The following is a 7,940-nucleotide window of genomic DNA, read 5'->3' as shown; positions in this document are numbered from 1 at the left end:
GGCTTCTACGAGAAAAAAAAATCGATGAACAAAGGCAAGTAAGCCTGTTAACAGCGTGTCGTGGGGCCCGAACCGAAGCGAGGCGAGTGCATATTTGAGGGATGGAGCGGATTTAAGAGGCAGGGGTGAATGGGTGAGGTGCGTTTGCGAAGTGAAAACAAACAACCATGGAAAAATCGTCTGCCAGCTACTTCCGGTTCTAAATTTCTCCCACGCACTGCCTTCTTCATAGCTATTGTCCTGCATTCGTGCATCGTTTATTTGCTAATCTATTTGTGCTGCGACATTGCGTATTGCACAGCATTACCGTAAGATCAGCGCGTGCTGTGTATGAACGCGTCCTAAGCGCATAAAATGAGAATTACGAAAGCTATGAGTGTTTTCTCGTGGTTATAATATTCCCAGCGTAGACTGGCTGTCCTTCGTATGCACGGCAGTCGGCTGTGTGTGCGATGGAACTAGTTTAACGCGTTGGTCGTTATATATTGTTTTTTTTTTTGCTGCATCACGAAGGCAACGAAGGCTGAGCTTGCACAGTTCAGTAAATGATAGATGTAGCTGCCTCAAAGCGTGTAAAAGCTGCCAGTGGGCTAGCAGACTATCCCTACATGCAGCCGTGCGCGCTGCACGTCTCAACACATCGCACTGCATACGCATAGAAAGCATCCGACCGTTTACATTATTTTGGTTGTACTTCATGCGAAAATACGCTACGAAGCAGAACAGAGTCGACGTCTAGTTGGTCTTGCGATGATGCAATACAATCCGCGGTGTTGCAGCGGAAATAAATTAGTGTTAGAAGCGAATTAACAGTGACTGCCGTGAAGCAAGCAAGCAGGGGTAGAAATTTGGAACCTGAAGTAGCTGAAGCAGACGACTTTCCCATGAGCCTCTGCGCTGACTCTGGAAACGCACCTCACCCGTTGAAGGGGGGCAATCTATCCCCCTCCGCAAGCCTGAAATTTTGCGTAGGAAAACATTGCTTACCCCATTTTTCCGAAGAAAAAAAAATCTCCCAGCAGTACACAGTTCAAATGGTATGCCTCCCCCTCCCCCCCCCCCCCCCACACGCACACTCTGATGTACTACCCTACTGCCCTTTGCCCCCGAATAAATCTAAATTTTCGTGTAGGTGTTGAGGTGTTCTGAGGCAATTCTTGCATTCAAGCGAAGCCACATAGATATGTGCACTTAGACTTGCTGTGGTGGCTTAGTGGTTAGGTGCTTGTCAGCTGAGCCCGAAAATGCATGTTTGGTTTCTTGTGTGCCCTTTTTTATAGTTTAATGTTAGCTGCCTTTGAACCATGCAAATACGGTATTATGAGAAAATGTATTTTTTTATTTGCCTAAGTTTCCAGCCCACTGAGTTGTGCAAATGCTTGTTCTATGCATGGGCTGATACCGCTGTTGAGCAACTCTATTTAAAAAAAAAATATTAGCGTCTCTTGTTGTTGTCTGCCTTGTGTGGCTGTTGTGAAATCATACTCAACGAACCTGGCAATGCTAAACTGTAAGGCGACTTGCCGCACTTTCACTCTTGGTCCTACTTCTTGACACTTTCCCATATAACATTTAAAGGAGTATAGAGACCAAATTTTGGTTGCCTATGTATTCTTGTTTGGAACGGTGCATTAGACATTACTATACATGGAAGACCATGAGGTATTTGGCTACAGCTGCCAAATAATTAATTATCAAATTTCATCTCTCACCTGATTCGGCTTCTGTTCCAAAAGCAATGCGATGGCTACGATGTCAGTTCAGTATAGGTCACATGAGGCATGAAGACAGCTGCAGTATAATCACTGCTGCTTCGTTGATTGTGATTCTGCTGCTGTGGTGGCTCAGCGTTTAGGGTTCCCGACTGTTGACCTAAAAAGCGGGGGTTGAGTCCCAGCCACTATGATCACATTTTAGTGGAGGTGAAATGCTAGAGTCTCATGTGTTGCGCGATGTCAGTACACATTCAAGAACCCCAGGTGAGTGAAATTATCTGGAGCCCTCCACTATGGCATCCCTCGTAGCAGGGGTCGCTTTAGGACACCACAACGCCCATGAACCATGCACCAAACCCACTGCCATTCGAGCTCTTGCGGCAAGCTGACTTTAACATCGCAGTGAATTAAAATTACGAAGCAGTGATTATGTTGTACTTTTTATTTGTGTCTCATATGACTTATATTGACCTTTCACGTCGTAGCCATTACTTGGCTGTTGAAGCTGAAACAGGTGAGATACGAAATTCGATTATAAATTATTTAGTGATTGTAGGTCGATGTCACATGATGGTCCACGTATAATAATCTCTTATGGGTCATTATAAAGAAAATACATACAGAGTGTGATGAAAATATTAAAATGTGGAGGGTATCGGAATGATGTTCATGCAGAATGATACCCACTCGGGGTATACATTAACAGGTTGCAGTCATTCACTTGAATACTGATGTTTTTTCTTGTGTTGCTGATGAAGCCTTTCCGATGTTTTTTGTAGCAAACTGAAGATGAGGTGCATGACAACGCCTCTACAAGTCATCCCAATTTGGATGATGAGCCTTCAAGCCAGCATCTTGATGACAGCCTTTCTGATGCACAATTGCCAAGGCTTGATGAGGACACCGATGGACTTGACAACCAAGTGCTAGAGGACCCCGACGAAGACTTGTCGGAATTTATAAGAGTGAACTCTGAGTCGAGACTTCCACACCAGAATACTACCCACCTGCAGGCGATGCTGCTTTTATTAACATTTGTTGTTGCTGCTGGCCTTCCTTGGACACAAGTGGACAGCTTGTTGAAGCTGTTGAATGCGTTGCTTGGCCAGAGCATCTTCCCATCGACAAAATATGGCTTCAGGAAGTTATGGTTGGTTATGGTTTATGGTTTATGGGGTTTAACGTCCCAAAGCGACTGAGGCTATGAGAGACGTCGTAGTGAAGGGCTCCGAGAATTTCGACCACCTGGGGTTCTTTAACGTGCACTGACATCGCACAGTACACGGGTCTCTAGAATTTCTCCTCCAAAGAAATTCCAGCCGCCGCGGCCGGGATCGAACCCGCGTCTTTCAGGTCAACAGCCGAGCACCATAACCGCTGAGCCACCGCGGCGGCCTGGAAGTTATGGGATTTAGACAAATCAAGAATGGTGGAAGTCCATACATACTGCCCAACGTGTCAGTGCCTGACATCAAGCTGCGGCCAAGATTTCCAGCACTGCACTACTTGTACAGCCACGACGACTATGGCACAGCTGGTGAAAAAAGGAAGCTTTTTCATAACTGTCGACCTCAAGCGTCAGCTATAGTGTCTCTTAAAGAAGTTTGGGGATATAGTTGGCGCAAACCTCCAGAAACTGACAGCTGAATCTCATCAGGGAGCTTATAAGGATCTCACAGATGGCCAACTATACAGAAATGTCCGCCGTGAAAGGAACATGAATTGGAGTGACCTGACTGTTACCGCAAACAGCGATGGATCGCCAGTATTTAAGTCGAGCAAAGGGTCAGTCTGGCCAATTCAAGTAGCGCTTAATGAGCTCCCTCTTCCCTACCGTTGGAAGAACATCCTCATCGGCGCCATTTGGTTTGCCAAAGGTCACCCACCTACTCGCCTCTACTTGAAGACATTTCTCGAGAAATTCCACACTATGGGCAGCTTCACATGCTCATTTGCTAGCAAATTTGTGCAGTCAACAGTGAATGTGTTGTGCTTTTGTGTTGACTCGCCAGCTCGCGCTTCACTGCTGAATGCTAAGCAGTACAACGGATACTATGGCTGTTCTTGGTGCCTTCAAAAAGGAACGCTTGTTGATGGTAAGAATTGTTTCAGTCATATTACAAGCTTTGCCTCATCTGCTTTCTGCACACTTTACAGCTCTATAATTTTGTTGCTTAAATGCATTCACATGCAGCAAGTTTGACTAGGTAAAAACGTAGCGCAAAGAGACAAGAACACAGAAGACAGACAACGCACGGCGCTATGTGTTCTAGCACCGTGTGTTGTCTGTCTTTCTGTGTTCTTGTCTCTTTGCGCTACGTTTTTACCTTTCAAATATGAACCAACAAGACCAAGCATATACCCTTATCAAGTTTGACTATTTACTGGTATCCCATGGGGTTGGTATCAACTGTTACCGGTATAAAAATACTGGTTCAGATCAGTTTGAACCAGGTTGTGTTCTAATGCAATAACAACTTGGTGTTGTAGCAACTTGGTGATGCAGGGCCATGATGATGACGTCAAAATCTGTGCTTCCCCATAAAAGCAGTGAATGAAGTTTCACTTGTGAAGAATTATCACCCATATGGGGGAGAGAGAGACTTGAAGATGGTATGGCAGAGAAAAGGATGGCGAAGTTGCTTGATTGTGACAGCTGTAACTCTGGTGCTTAGTCTTTTAAAGAATTTTTCTGTCCACATATTCCAGAGACGGAGCCTGACAACTGCCAGGGTATAGCAGTTTTCGACCTTAGGGATCACGGGTCTTCCTAAACTCCTCATAAGTATTCTGAAACAAAAGGTTGTTGTGGGATGCTTAGTTTACTTTCTAGCAGGCATAATAAAGGAAGGACATTTTGCACGTTGGTGAGTAGTCACATTTAGCTTTGTGTTTAGCGTGAGAAATATGTGCAGATATGCACAGGGCACTTTTTTCTAGCTACGAGGAGATTGGGTGCTGTTAATTATGTGGGCAAAATGTCTGTGCTGTCTGTTTAAACTGTTGTGATATTTTTATTGTCTGATGATCCAAGACGTCAGAGGTGTGAAGACTGGAATCACAGTTGTCACCTGCGGTGCACATGTATGGATTCAGAATGAAAAAAAATTGTCACTTGGAAGTTCTATCTTACACAAGCACTCTTGTAAACTTGTGTACCTCTTCCTGCATAAGCTGTGCACATAAAAGGTCAGAAAGATTGACTATGCCGGTCAGATTCCGTGGTGATCATAATAATCCAGAGCTTTTCATTAGCATCTCTCATATCCTAGTTCTACCTCTTGGAAGTTGGGTTCTGCAGTGAAAAATAGGGTATGCAAGCTCCACATGTTGACCTATTGACCTTGTACATATGCTGAGTGTAACATGAAAAGCCTGATTTTGTAAAATGGGCTTGTGCATTGATTAAAGGTAAATATGGTACCGTTGCATGTAGTTTAAATTATTGTAGCATTTCATAACCATCACATACATGTCCATGTCGTTCCCTCCTGTCTGTTCTTTAGCATGTATTTCTTTGTTTATTATGCATAGTACTATAACAAATTATCTGTCATTTCTTTTTTCAGGCGCTCTCAAGTATATGATAGAGGGCTGCGATATGGTGGAGAGATGCCATGGCACGGTGTACAGTGCAATGAAACTTGCAGCCAAGTGAGACCGTCCTGTGGACGGCTTAAAGGGCTTGTCAGCCGTCGCAGCCCTTAGCACATTGGACCTGGTGTGGGGCTTTCCACCGGACTACATGCACTTTGTACTCGAAGGTGTCACATCGCAGCTTATGGAACTTTGACTGTGTGCACCAGGAAGTGCCTGGCACATTGGGAATTGTGTTAGAGAGTTAAATAACCGCCTGTGGAAAATTCGGCCGCCCATTTCTCTCACCAGGCTGCCAAGGCCAGTAACTGAGCGCTCGTTTTGGAAGCCTACAGAATGGAGATATTGGCTTCTTTATTACAGTGCATCTTGCCTCTTCAATATACTCCCGCAGAGATATTTCACACATTTCTGCCTTCTTGCACAGAGTTTATTTTTACTCTTACAAGCAAGTGTTGAAGAGACATATATTTTTTGTGCCAAAAGGCTTCTTGTGCAGTTTGTTGAGCAGATGCCAGTTCTCTATGGTCAACACACCCTGACATTCAATTTCCAAAGGTAAAAACTTGCGCAAACAGTAGAAGAAGAAGGAGACGGTACAACAGGACAGAGCGCAAACTTCCAACTGGTTTATTTAGGAAACTGTACCTACATATATAGACAGGTGAAATCATATCAGAGTGATCAAGCGTAAACACGTGTGCACACAACCAGCGAAGATCCACTACCAAGCAGGGCAAAGCTAATAAAATCTCATCATGTTATCACTGAGGCCAAAAGATGCTAGCTGTAAGAAGGCTGAATGAAGTATGCAGGGTAATACCAGCAACGCAGACAGATACACACACATACACATGCACGACTGCGCGCGCGCAAACAACACATGCACATACACACACACACACACACACACACAAATAGACAAGCACACGTAACCTTGTAACAACACATATCTTTGGCAAAGCCAAGTCAGAGCTAAAAACAAAGTAAAACAGGCAGTCACAAACTAAAACCGATAAAACAGCCAAAAGGCTAAACCTGAGTGAATAAAATCAATTTTCTAGGCAAAAGCCGCGTCACTCATAAAAAACCAACAACAAAAAAAAAACCAACAACAAAAACAAGACGTATAGATTTCTAAGCAAAAGCCGCGTCAGTTATAAAAATCAACAACAGACAAGAAGGTATGTAACAGCAAGTAGCCCAACAAATCACACATGTCCTAAAAAGGCTATCTCCTTATCAAGGAGTGTTAAAGAGGTGGAACTAATACATTTTTCACCGTTTTTCGTTATTAAAAAGGCCTCAGTGATCTCTCTCTGCATTTTGGTTTTGCTACGTGCGAGAATTATAGTGCCCTCATACACAGGTTTGCATTTATGGCAGACAATATGTTCATACAGGTTGCCAGTTTTGTAACTTTCCACATTCCTCTTGTGTTCAATGATGCGGTCATTCACGCATCTACCCGTCTGTCCAATATATATGCACCCACAAGTGAGAGGCAGGCTGTACACAACATTGGTGGAACATTCGACGAACCTAGTGCCATGCTTCTTTTCACATCGCTGAGGTTTTTTGGCCAGAACGGTACATACGCATGACAGCTTAGTAGGCGCGGAAAAAAGTACAGTCACATCATTCCTGTTTCCAATCTTCTTCAGGTTATGGGAAATTTTGTGCAGATAAGGGATGACTTGAATCTGCTGTCTTGGCCGAGGCACTGTCGAGGCTTCCTTACTGTCATTCCTTCGTGCTTTATGTAGTATACCTGCTGTTACACTGTGGATTGCGTTGGCGGGGTACCCTGCTTTTTCAAGCGATGTGAAAAGAAGCATGGCACTAGGTTCGTCGAATGTTCCACCAATGTTGTGTACAGCCTGCCTCTCACTTGTGGGTGCATATATATTGGACAGACGGGTAGATGCGTGAATGACCGCATCATTGAACACAAGAGGAATGTGGAAAGTTACAAAACTGGCAACCTGTATGACCATATTGTCTGCCATAAATGCAAACCTGTGTATGAGGGCACTATAATTCTCGCACATAGCAAAACCAAAATGCAGAGAGAGATCACTGAGGCCTTTTTAATAACGAAAAACGGTGAAAAATGTATTAGTTCCACCTCTTTAACACTCCTTGATAAGGAGATAGCCTTTTTAGGACATGTGTGATTTGTTGGGCTACTTGCTGTTACATACCTTCTTGTCTGTTGTTGATTTTTATAACTGACGCGGCTTTTGCTTAGAAATCTATACGTCTTGTTTTTGTTGTTGGTTTTTTTTTTGTTGTTGGTTTTTTTTTTGTTGTTGGTTTTTTATGAGTGACTCGGCTTTTGCCTAGAAAATTGATTTTATTCACTCAGGTTTAGCCTTTTGGCTGTTTTATCGGTTTTAGTTTGTGACTGCCTGTTTTACTTTGTTTTTAGGTCTGACTTGGCTTTGCCAAAGATATGTGTTGTTACAAGGTTACGTGTGCTTGTCTATTTGTGTGTGTGTGTGTGTATGTGCATGTGTTGTTTGCGCGCGCGCAGTCGTGCATGTGTATGTGTGTGTATCTGTCTGCGTTGCTGGTATTACCCTGCATACTTCATTCAGCCTTCTTACAGCTAGCATCTTTTGGCCT

The 7,940-nt window shown here is 43.7% G+C and overlaps 1 pseudogene; it reads left to right on the top strand.

Moving 5' to 3' along the window:
* Positions 1 to 1,647: 1,647 nt before the first annotated feature.
* On the top strand, positions 1,648 to 3,436 carry LOC149326600 (uncharacterized; annotated as a pseudogene).
* Positions 3,437 to 7,940: the final 4,504 nt, after the last annotated feature.

The sequence above is a fragment of the Amblyomma mixtum genome, chromosome 10 (assembly GCF_055824585.1).
Source record: "Amblyomma mixtum isolate Tamu chromosome 10, ASM5582458v1, whole genome shotgun sequence".
Classification (NCBI taxonomy): domain Eukaryota; kingdom Metazoa; phylum Arthropoda; class Arachnida; order Ixodida; family Ixodidae; genus Amblyomma; species Amblyomma mixtum.
Note: the sequence above shows the minus strand (reverse complement) of the source record. Positions and strands in the feature narration are given on the sequence as shown.